This window comes from Mus musculus, chromosome 17 (genome assembly GCF_000001635.26).
Source record: "Mus musculus strain C57BL/6J chromosome 17, GRCm38.p6 C57BL/6J".
Taxonomy (NCBI): domain Eukaryota; kingdom Metazoa; phylum Chordata; class Mammalia; order Rodentia; family Muridae; genus Mus; species Mus musculus.
In genome coordinates, this window is record NC_000083.6 from 21,190,928 (window position 1) to 21,201,036 (window position 10,109).

At 44.9% G+C, this 10,109-nt stretch overlaps 1 pseudogene; it reads left to right on the forward strand.

Annotated features, from left to right (window-relative positions):
- On the forward strand, positions 8,025–9,596 carry Gm7742 (predicted gene 7742; annotated as a pseudogene).

Genomic DNA, 10,109 nt, shown 5'->3' on the forward strand with positions numbered 1-10,109 from the left:
ATAGATTTGATCTGCTGCCCAATGTATCTTAAAAACTGGATCCTTAAGGATATAGCAAATAGAGTAGTGGATTCTAACACCATTGTGTACTTCAGAGTGAGCAAGTCATCAATGGCCCGCTGACTGATTCCTATATGAATGCTCTATATTGAGCTAAGAGCCTAGATCCTCCTCAACTTTAGATAATGGGTATCACTAAGTTGTCCAAGCTGGCCTTGAACTCATTCTGTAGACCAGGCTAGCCTTGAACTTGTGACTACTCCCTACGTGCTTCTTGAATATCTAGTTTTACAGGCCTATTTCTATAGGCCTAGCAAGCTTGCTTCCTTCTTTCCTCCCTTCCTTCCTTCCTTCCTTCCTTCCTTCCTTCCTTCCTTCCTCCCTCCCTCCCTCAATCCTCTCTCTCCTTTCTTTCTTCCTTCCTTCCTTCCTTTCTTTCTTTCTTTCTTTCTTTCTTTCTTTCTTTCTTTCTTTCTTTCTCTCTCTCTCTCTCTCTCTTTCTTCCTTTCTTTCTTTCTTTCTTTCTTTCTTTCTTTCTTTCTCTCTGTCTCTCTCTCCCCATTTTCTTTTCATTTCTTTTCTTTCTTTCCTCCCTTTCTTTCTTCCTTCCTTCATTCCCTGTCAATCTTCCTTCCTTCCATCCTTTATCCTTCCTTTCTTTTTAGATTTATTTATTTATTTATTTAATGTATAAGAGCGCTCTACCTGCATGTATACCTGTGTCCCAGAAGTGGCCATCAGATCAGATTATAGGTTGTTTGCCATGATGTGGTGGTTTGAATTGAACTCAGGACCTCTGGAAGAGCAGCCAGGGTCTTAACCACTGTCCATCCCCATCTTAACTTTCTGTCCATCCCCAGCCTACTTTCTTAAACTCAGCATCCTTGGATAATATGAGAGCTGTCTGTCAGCTGAGTACATTTAGCTTACCTTGAGCACAGAGCAGTTGCCTTTTGCCAGATGAACCTGGGATTCTTCTGACTGGTGCTGTCCTTGGCCAGGCCTGTCCCCAGTGCCATGGAGTTTGCGGGGCTCATTCATAGAGGCATGCAGCTCAGAGAACAACACCCCACCCTGGTGTCCAAGAACTCTGCAGGTCTCACTTGAATATCAATGCTACTGTGACCCCAGCTTTCTCCTCAGGCAGTAAGGAAGGTAGGCTCACACCTGTGCCAGGACAGTTCCTGTATAGTAGTCCATTCCTGGAGGACCAAAGTGAGCAATGCAGTGAGCATTGATGGTCTACAGCGCACATCAAGGAGGCCCTTGTGATACCAGGATTTGGATGGGTTGAGGGAGGGAAGGAAGCCAGAAAGGATGGTGGACTTACATTTTGATAGGACACAGATGCATCCTAAATGAAACACAAGATCTAGTTGCCAGTTGTCCAGGATATAACACATCCATGAAGCCAACACCCACATTGGAAATGCCAGTGACATCCAGGGAAGGAGGTTAGATGTTAGCCACCTAAGTCATGCAGAACTCGACCATATGAGACTCACTCCAGGACTTAAACACAGGCAGTTCATGGCCTCACATGCTATGCTGGACAGCTGCTACCCTGGACCTCCATATTGTACTGCAGAAGTGCAGAACCCTGGACACAGCAGGTCCCAAGGCAGGCTAGTTCTCATGCTCATGAAAAGGCAGTATAGATCTTTATAATCTGTCTTGCCACGGTGACACTTCTGCAAGGGAAGAAAGTGGTAAAGGCACCAGAGTTTATTAACTAGCAACAGCCTGTTCCAGTTGTTCTCACTGTAGTCAGGGCTTGGGGAATGACTGCTTCATAGTACGTAGGGAGCCCCAGTTTATACTGTTATTTCAGATCCAGGTGAGGTAAACACATTTCTGTGTGCCTGAGGTAAGGTGGGATTTAAGGTAGTGGAGATTAAGCTGTTCCTATCATCCTTGTGAAGAGACTGGGTAGGGCCAGGCAAGAGAGAGACTTCAAGGTTAATGTTCTAGCCACACATTTCTTCCACCAGGTCACCTCTCTCAAGAGTCCATTCAAAATTTGAATTCATCAGTGGATCCAGGCACAGTCAACATTGTAAGATTGTGACCTGACATCATCATCTGCAAATTTCACACTCAAGAACTGGACAATCAGGTCATTTTCAGGAAGTTTTTGTTGTTTTCTGGTTCCCATTTATAGCTATCCTTAACTCAAGGTGCCCTGTGGGCTACCAGGTAGATATGACTGGAATAACTGATAAATTTATTACTCTTATGATCTAGGCTCTGGAAATACCCCCACCCCCAATACAGGCCCAGAGATGCTCTAGTTTCCTAGGCTGTTCTTCATCTATCCATGCCAATAGTCAGCCGTAGTTGTTGTACTGGCTGATCTTCACAAACAGGCAACTCCATCTCCCTAGAGGACTACATGCACACCACATACCTATACCTGCACTTGTGATACAGAGCAGACTCTAGTCATTATGAACTGCTGGGTGAGCATGCAAGCATGGGACAGAAATCCTAATGTAGTAAGGCCAAGGACACTCTCACATTCAGTACACATTGGCTGACCTCATTGTGATGTCCAGTGGCCACTGGCTAGAGAATGTTATTGTCCAGTATCACTGGCTGACCTTATCCAGGTGTTCAGTAGCCAGGGGCTGACTGCACCTTGATGTCCAGGGTTTGTTGCTTTCTTCTTTTTAGAAATATCCCTTTGCATTTCTCTCTCATTTTTGTCCCATCATCCCTGTAGACTGCTATATCAAGGGTGTATTTAGTGTTAACTGTTTTATAAACCCTTCTTGCTCGTCTGATGTGTGTGTGTTTGATTTTTACTTGCCTGGGTATACTTCTACTTGTATAATAAATATTAATGATCCTCCCTTTTGTTTGCTTTGGGATTCTATTCATGTCTTCAATATTCAAAATCATTCATGTTTTCTAGTATTTCTTGGTTTTACTGCTAAAAGTTAACCTGTTGTCCATCTGGTCTTATTGCAAGCAATGGCATAAGCTGAAACTGAATTAACATCTGTCACATGCTTCCCATATCTTTGGAATTATAAAGAAGAAAGAATAGGAATGATGTTTGATAGGGAAGAGGAATAAGAAAGAGGAGAAAGAGCTTGCTTGAGAGGACATGACATTGGAGGGGAAGATGCCTCTTTGCTACTGTAGTGTATTTTTCTATAGTTTAGAAACAGAGCAGGGCATGCTACCCTGCTGAGGACACCCAGCAGGGCCATCCATGTCCTGAAACTGCATTTGTCCAGGAGTCCTCTTTTGGAAGATGCTTAGGAACTGTCAGCATATTTGTAGGTATGGAGTGCCTCCTGCTGGATACATGGACAGAAGGGCAGCAGAATAATTGCATCTATTTCTGTTCCAGCATTTTTACTGAGAGGAACTGTCACCACTATGGGCCATATACTTGTGCTGCAGGAACACACAGTGATCTTGGGCATCATGTAAGATATAAGATAGTGTCTTCTTCCAATTACTAAAACTTCTCCTGTGAACAGCAGCTCCTGTTCCTCTGCAGGCTTCAGAATTTTCCTTCTGCTTCCTTCTAGTATTTTGTGAGTTTATTTAAAAGTTAACCTGGTCCATCCCTGCAGGTTGTCTAGTCCTTCTGGGCACACCCAGTTGCCTGGAATGTCCTGTTGTCTACCCAGACCTCCATTTCATGGACAATTCTCTGCCCACCTTCATCAGACCTGCTGCTCTGGAAATATACAGGTTCGATTTCCTCCCTACACCCATTCCCTTGAGCAGGCGCCCACGTCTTCTGAGACTAGAGTAATGTACAGCCCTGATCCAGCTCCACTGTCCTCCCACCTCTCCATCTGCTTTTCCCTCCCTTTAAATCCCCTACTAGCCATGTCCCTGAGGCACACCCAACTTTTGGGAGACCTGCACTTCTCCTTAAGTTCCAATGACCTGTAAAAGTTTTCCCATGAGAGGAATACTGTACCAGGAAACACATTTTATCAATAAAGATAGAATTTACCTCAGAATAAAAGACTGGCAAAAGCTTTCTTGGGCAAACAAACCTAAGCAGCCAGCTGGAGTAGCCATTCTAATATCTAATAAATAGACTTTCAACAAAATTGAATGAAAAGTCATGGGGAAGCATTCTTAATATTCACTAAAGGAAATATCTACCAAGTTGATGTCTCAATTCAGAACAATCTGGAATCTACTCACTCAGGGAATTATGCCCTGGACTGACAGCTGCAGCCAAGACTTCTGTATACAGGTACCGGGCCAAGAGACTGATACGAAAGGATTCAATGTTGAGAAGCAGACTGGAATGCTGGGGAGGTTAACCCACCAACAACCCCAAGCCCCTAGCAGGATGAGAATGGAGAAGGGAGAGCCGGTTCTCAGCCAGCCTCACTACCCATAGATAGACTTCTTCCAGGCCTTCTGTTTATGTCAAGGTAAAGAAAAGCCCATGAAGAAGGAGCAGGGAAAGAAACAATGCTCTGCCAACATGAGCCAAAGAGAAGTCCCCTCCCACCCTCCCATCTCAGCCCATGAGCAGCCACACAACAGGCCTGTGCTTATCTCTAGAGGCCCATGGTCCAGGCAGATGAGCCCCCCCCCCTTTTTGCCATACTCAGTCAGCTCAGCCACCCCCTGCAATGGCAAAGGGCTCCTGTATGCCATTGTATGTATGCCAGTCCTGAGACCCTGGGCCATAGGTGCTCTGCCTATGTAAGATCAGAGAGCCTGGAGTTAGCTAAATATCAATGTCCCTTGGCCTTAAGGGAGAAGCGAGTTTGGATTCCAGCCCTAGCCTAGTCTGTAATAAACAGTCCCCCTCAAATGCAGACAGCAAGGTCTACATGATGTTCACAGCTCCCCTGGCCTGAAACCGTCCTGTGATTGATACTACAAACCAGGAAGCAGGGACTTGAACTTGAGATCACTGACTCAGGCTAGGGAGGGCTCCAGGGCACCTGATCTCAACTGCAATGTCAGAAGCAGAGCCACAATGACCAGTGGTGGCAGGTTTTCTTTTCTGCTCTCATGCCTGGCAATGAAGTCCACATATGAGGATCTTTCCTTCCAGTCATACGGTCTGCAGATATGAGGTTCCTCAACAGTGGACTCAAAACTGCAGAAGAGAGTATTCAAAAGGAAAGAGCTACACAGTGAACTGCATACAGCATGCTGAAAAGCAGAGGCCCTTTTAGAATTTTAGCCAATCAGTGCTCAGTGCTGAGGAGTAACACAGCAGCCTAGGTCCTGTGACCTGCCTGTCACAGTCTGTGGCTCAGAGCCTATTTCTTTTGTGTCAGCACAGCCACTCTGTTCTTTCTGGTCCCAGGGTGCACAGAGCTTCTGGTCCTCACACATGCCTGCTCTGCCTTTGTACCTTATTGTCTAAAGTGAGTCCTACACTCAGTATGGACTTGGTTTTCTATACACCATGTCAACCCCTGTGCGGGAGAGGGTGTTTTCATGTGTATGCATACCCCCTTGTATGCATAGGTGTACATTCATACCCCTATGCTTATGTTCTGCCAGAGGCCATCTTCCGGATAGGTCTTCACACTTGCACATCCCTGTCTCCCATTCCCATCCCCACCCCCACCCCAGGGATGCTGAGCTTATGGACTTTGCTGTTGCACCCCACTTTGATGAGGGTTCTGGGGATTCAAATTCAAGTCCTCACCTTGGGAGGGAAGTGCTCTGCCTAAAAAGTGCAGCCCTGTCTCAGGAGAACCTAGAGCCTTTCTGAGGAATTATGAGAACAGTATCTTCCCTGGTTGCTTGGTTTAGAAAGACAGCTTAGTCTTGAAAGTTAAACTGGAGCGTCAGCTTGAGGTCATTCACTCAGAATACAAAGAGAAGTTGACACACAGAGTCAACTTATAAGGGCTTTATAGAAGGGGAACAGCAAATATTCTAACCAGATACCATGGACAGCAAAGCATCCTAGAGACCTTGCTTTCAAAGAGCCTAATGTCACACTCCATAGCCCAGCTAAGCCTGAGCCTTGCAGTCCTTCCAACCATGTCTTAACAGGTCCTATTATGACCTTGTGAGGAGGGATTGTGAGGCTCTCCAGGCAACAGATGTTAAGCTGTGGCCAGGCCTGAATTTCTTTGAGTGCATTGAGAGGAGGTGTGGAGTGGTGCCCTCTGCGACTTTTTTGTATCTAGTGAGCTGTGTGTGGTTGTATTGGTTTGTAAGTGTGCTGTGGAGATATGTACGTATGACTGTGTGTAGGAGTGTGGTTGTTTACGGATTTACTTGTGTGTGAGTGTGTTATACTAATTCCTGTGAGTGTGTCAGTGTATGTAGGAGTGTGTGAGTTTCATGGTTTGTGTGTGTGTGTGTGTGCCTTTTCCTGGTGTATGTGTAGTGTGTGCTTACATGTTTACTTGTGTGTAAGTATGTGTGTACCTGTTCCTTTGTGATTGTGTGTAGTGCAGTTCTGATTTTGTGTAAGAGTTTGTATGCGTGTGTTCCTGTGTGTGTGTGTATAAGATCACTATTGTGTATTTGTGTGTGTGCTTTTGTGTGTGTGTTTGTGTGCTGTCGCACACGTGAGTGTGTTTCTGCTCCTGTGGCCATCACCCTTTCCCTCCCGCATCTGTGTTACCTGCACCTTGGTGCAAGAGAGTGTAGAGGCCAGTAGCCAGCCCGGCTGCTGTTTTTAAGGTAGGACATCAAACTTATTTTCAAGACAGGCTCACTCACTGGCCTGAAGCTGGCCAAGTCTCTGGCCTGGCTGACCAATGGCTCCCAGAGATTTGATATGCCAACCCCATAATCTCAGATTGAATGCCTATGTGGATGGCTGGCTGTTTATTTATTGATTGGTTGATTTTGGTTTGAGTTCAAGAGATAGCATTGGGCCCTGTATTTTCAAGGCCCTGACTGTTTGCTTCCTTAGTGTTGGTGTTTCGATTTTTATTTATTTGGATGGGTGCTTTTGTTTTATTGTGGTCGGTTTTACTTTCACCCATGGTATTTTCTTTTTTTGATCATTTACTTTTGCATTTTAGGCTGCTCTAGAATATCTCCATTTTCCATGTATTTTGGTTTCCTATTTTTACATTGTTCCTGATTCTCAACGTATTCACTACATGTTATCATTGGCTTATAATTTATACATATTTGCCCTTTGTGATACTTTGTTTTTTCCATCAGACAGTATTTGAGATGCCTGGAAATGAGCCCACAGGGACCGAGAGGTTCAGTGGGAGGACATCTAGTAGTTCCTGGAGCAGCTGCAGCATCCAGGACACATGGAACGACAGTGGAGGTGAGCCCAAGTACCAGGTACCAAAGAGCCTGACCTGGCCAATGCTAATCTGAATTCCGGGATGCAGGCTGGAATGGTCTCAAGGCTACACTGAAAGCCACTCAAGTGTCATTAACACTGTGTGGCCTCATTCTCAGAGTCTTGATCAGGAAAAAAGCAGCTGTGGCCTTGGCCACTCAAGTTGAGGCTATGACATTTTGGAATTGGTTTTAGGTTTAATATTCACTGATATTTACCTTTCTTATTGTTTATGGTTATTGAATTTTAATTTTCAATATTTTGCTCTTGGGAAGTATGGTTTTGTTGTGGACGATGAGGTCCTGAAATGAAATGGAATTTTCTCTGAAGTGCTGGGGGATATATATCTGTTTAGTCTTATACTAATTCTTTCTCCTCTCATTTATTTCATATGATTTCTTTTCAATCAACGTCCACTTATAATATTGATCAGCTGTAGCCCTCCCAGACCCGCTGTCTTATGATTATAGTTTCATCATCTATATTTAGTATATGTGTGCTCTTGGCTTTCTAGTTTGGGGTTGGTTTTGTGGTTGGATTTTACTTAAGATTTTTTGACTTTAGCTTTTCCCCCATATCTTTTTCATATTTTTTTATCTAGTTCTCTAACTTTTACTTATCTTTATTCCAAGCACTCTTTGTTTATTTTAGGTAGCACTTGAAGTAATTTTAGTTTCCATTTCCTTACATCGTTTTCCTTATTTTGATTTTAATTCTTCTTATGTTATTTTCAGGTACCACTAGTAGTGATTCAATGCCTGCACATATTGAAGAGGAGTTACCACCTCCCAGCCCTCAGCCGAGTAACCCTGAGGACGGAGAGTTGTACTCCCAATATAATGTTGTAAGAACTATCGGGCATGGGACTTATGCCAAGGTCCTCCTGGCCCAGCACCGGCTCACAGGCACACCCGTGGCCGTCAAAGTTCTTGTAAAGAACAAGCCCTGGTTCCAGCCAGGCATGAAGGAGGCCAATTTAATGAAAAAGATCAAACACCCCAATATTGTCTCACTTCTCCAAGTGATTGAGACCAAAACAAGAGGATACCTCATCATGGAACTGGTTGAAGGCCAAGAACTTTATGAATACATCAAAAATTCTGGCCACATAGAGGAGGACGAAGCCCGACAAATATTTTTACAAATACTGTCGGCAGTGAGCTACTGCCACAGACATGGGATAGTGCATAGGGACCTAAAACCTGATAATATTATGATAGATAACAAGGGGAGCATCAAAATAATTGACTTTGGGCTTAGTACCCAATTCAAACCCGGAGATTTGTTGGATGAGCCCTGTGGTGCTTATGCTTTTCGTGCTCCTGAGTTATTCCTCTGGGAAGGATATGATGGAAGAAAAAGTGACCTGTGGGCGTTAGGAGTGATATTGTACTACATGGTTGTTGGAAAGGTCCCATTCGACTCGGTCACCATACCTGAGCTGCAAAGGCAGATACTGGCAGGTGTATACCCTGCCCCCTGTGGGGTGTCCGACGAGCTGGAGGACCTGTTGAGCCTCCTAATGACAGTAAACCCCAAATATAGGCCGACAGTCACAGAAGTAATGAAGCATCCTTGGCTAAAAGGCCACTGGAAAGGATTAAAAAATATTCATGAGGAACCCTCCCCTGTCAGACCAGATCCTGACATTGTAGATGTGATGCAGTATATTGGGTTCCAAGCAAAAGATATTAGAGAATCACTCACTAAAGAAAAATTTAATGAAATGTCGGCTGCATATTATTTATTGGAAAGGCAGGCTCTCCAGAGGGAAGTCCGCTCAACCCAGGCTCCAACAGTGAGTCAAGTTAAGGCCCCATTCCCTTCCATGGATGCTTGTGCTGCTTCATGTTTAAAAATTAAGAGGAGTGGAAGTGCTCCCATCCTTGGCAGATCGGTCTGGCCATCCTCCATTGGTCAAGTGCCAGCCTATGGCCAGAAGTTTAGGCAAAGAGCAGGCAGAAGATCCACTGGGCATGGCCTTGTCTTCCGGGCAAACCAGATGACACGCACACAGGACCAACACCACATACGTGCCATGAGTGTCCCCTGCATGCTTTCAACAAGCAGCATAAGTGAAGAGAGCGTCAGTGAGAAGAGAGAAGAGAATCTCTCCCACAGTGCCCTAGCAGAGGATAAGCCCATCCGCACCAGGGGCTGGCGCAGAGGCATCATGCGATGGACAAGGAGGGTGGGGAATGCCATCAGGACGCTGTGTTGCTGCATTCCATCAAGAAAAACACCTCGGCTGGGGCAGAGCAGAGTCTCTCCCCAGAAATGAGGCACAGAGAGAAATTCCAGAGACACAGCAGCAGGCAGGGCCCAGGTACCTTTGTGTTTGTCCTTCCCAGTTTGCTGTGTGTTGGTCCCTCCTCTGTCTCCAGTTTCTATTTTCCACACCCAATTCTTACCTTCTTACCTTCTCTAAGTAATTTACAATTCTTCCTCAACCCCAAGCCTTCTCCCTCTTCTGAATTTCTCCTCTTCCCAGCAGGGTCTCAATATGAATGATTTCTACCCCACTGAACACAGTTGTCTTTCTGACCTCATCTCTTCCCCTGGACTCCATGTTCCTGAAAGAAATTAGCTCCTACAGGGTGAGGACTAGAGGGCTATTGGTTCATGGACTCTCTCAGGCGATACTGGCCCTAGCAATTTGCCAATCAATGTCAAAAGCTGAAGAACAGATTGTTACATTTTTAAAATAACATCACACTGAGTAAGCTTCAGAACTAATAACAAGCAATGTCATTGAATAAGTATCAACAGAATAGTTTGCTGGTTATTGCCAATGGTCAGACTCCTGCATGCATGCATAGGTTTGTACACACTGATTGTT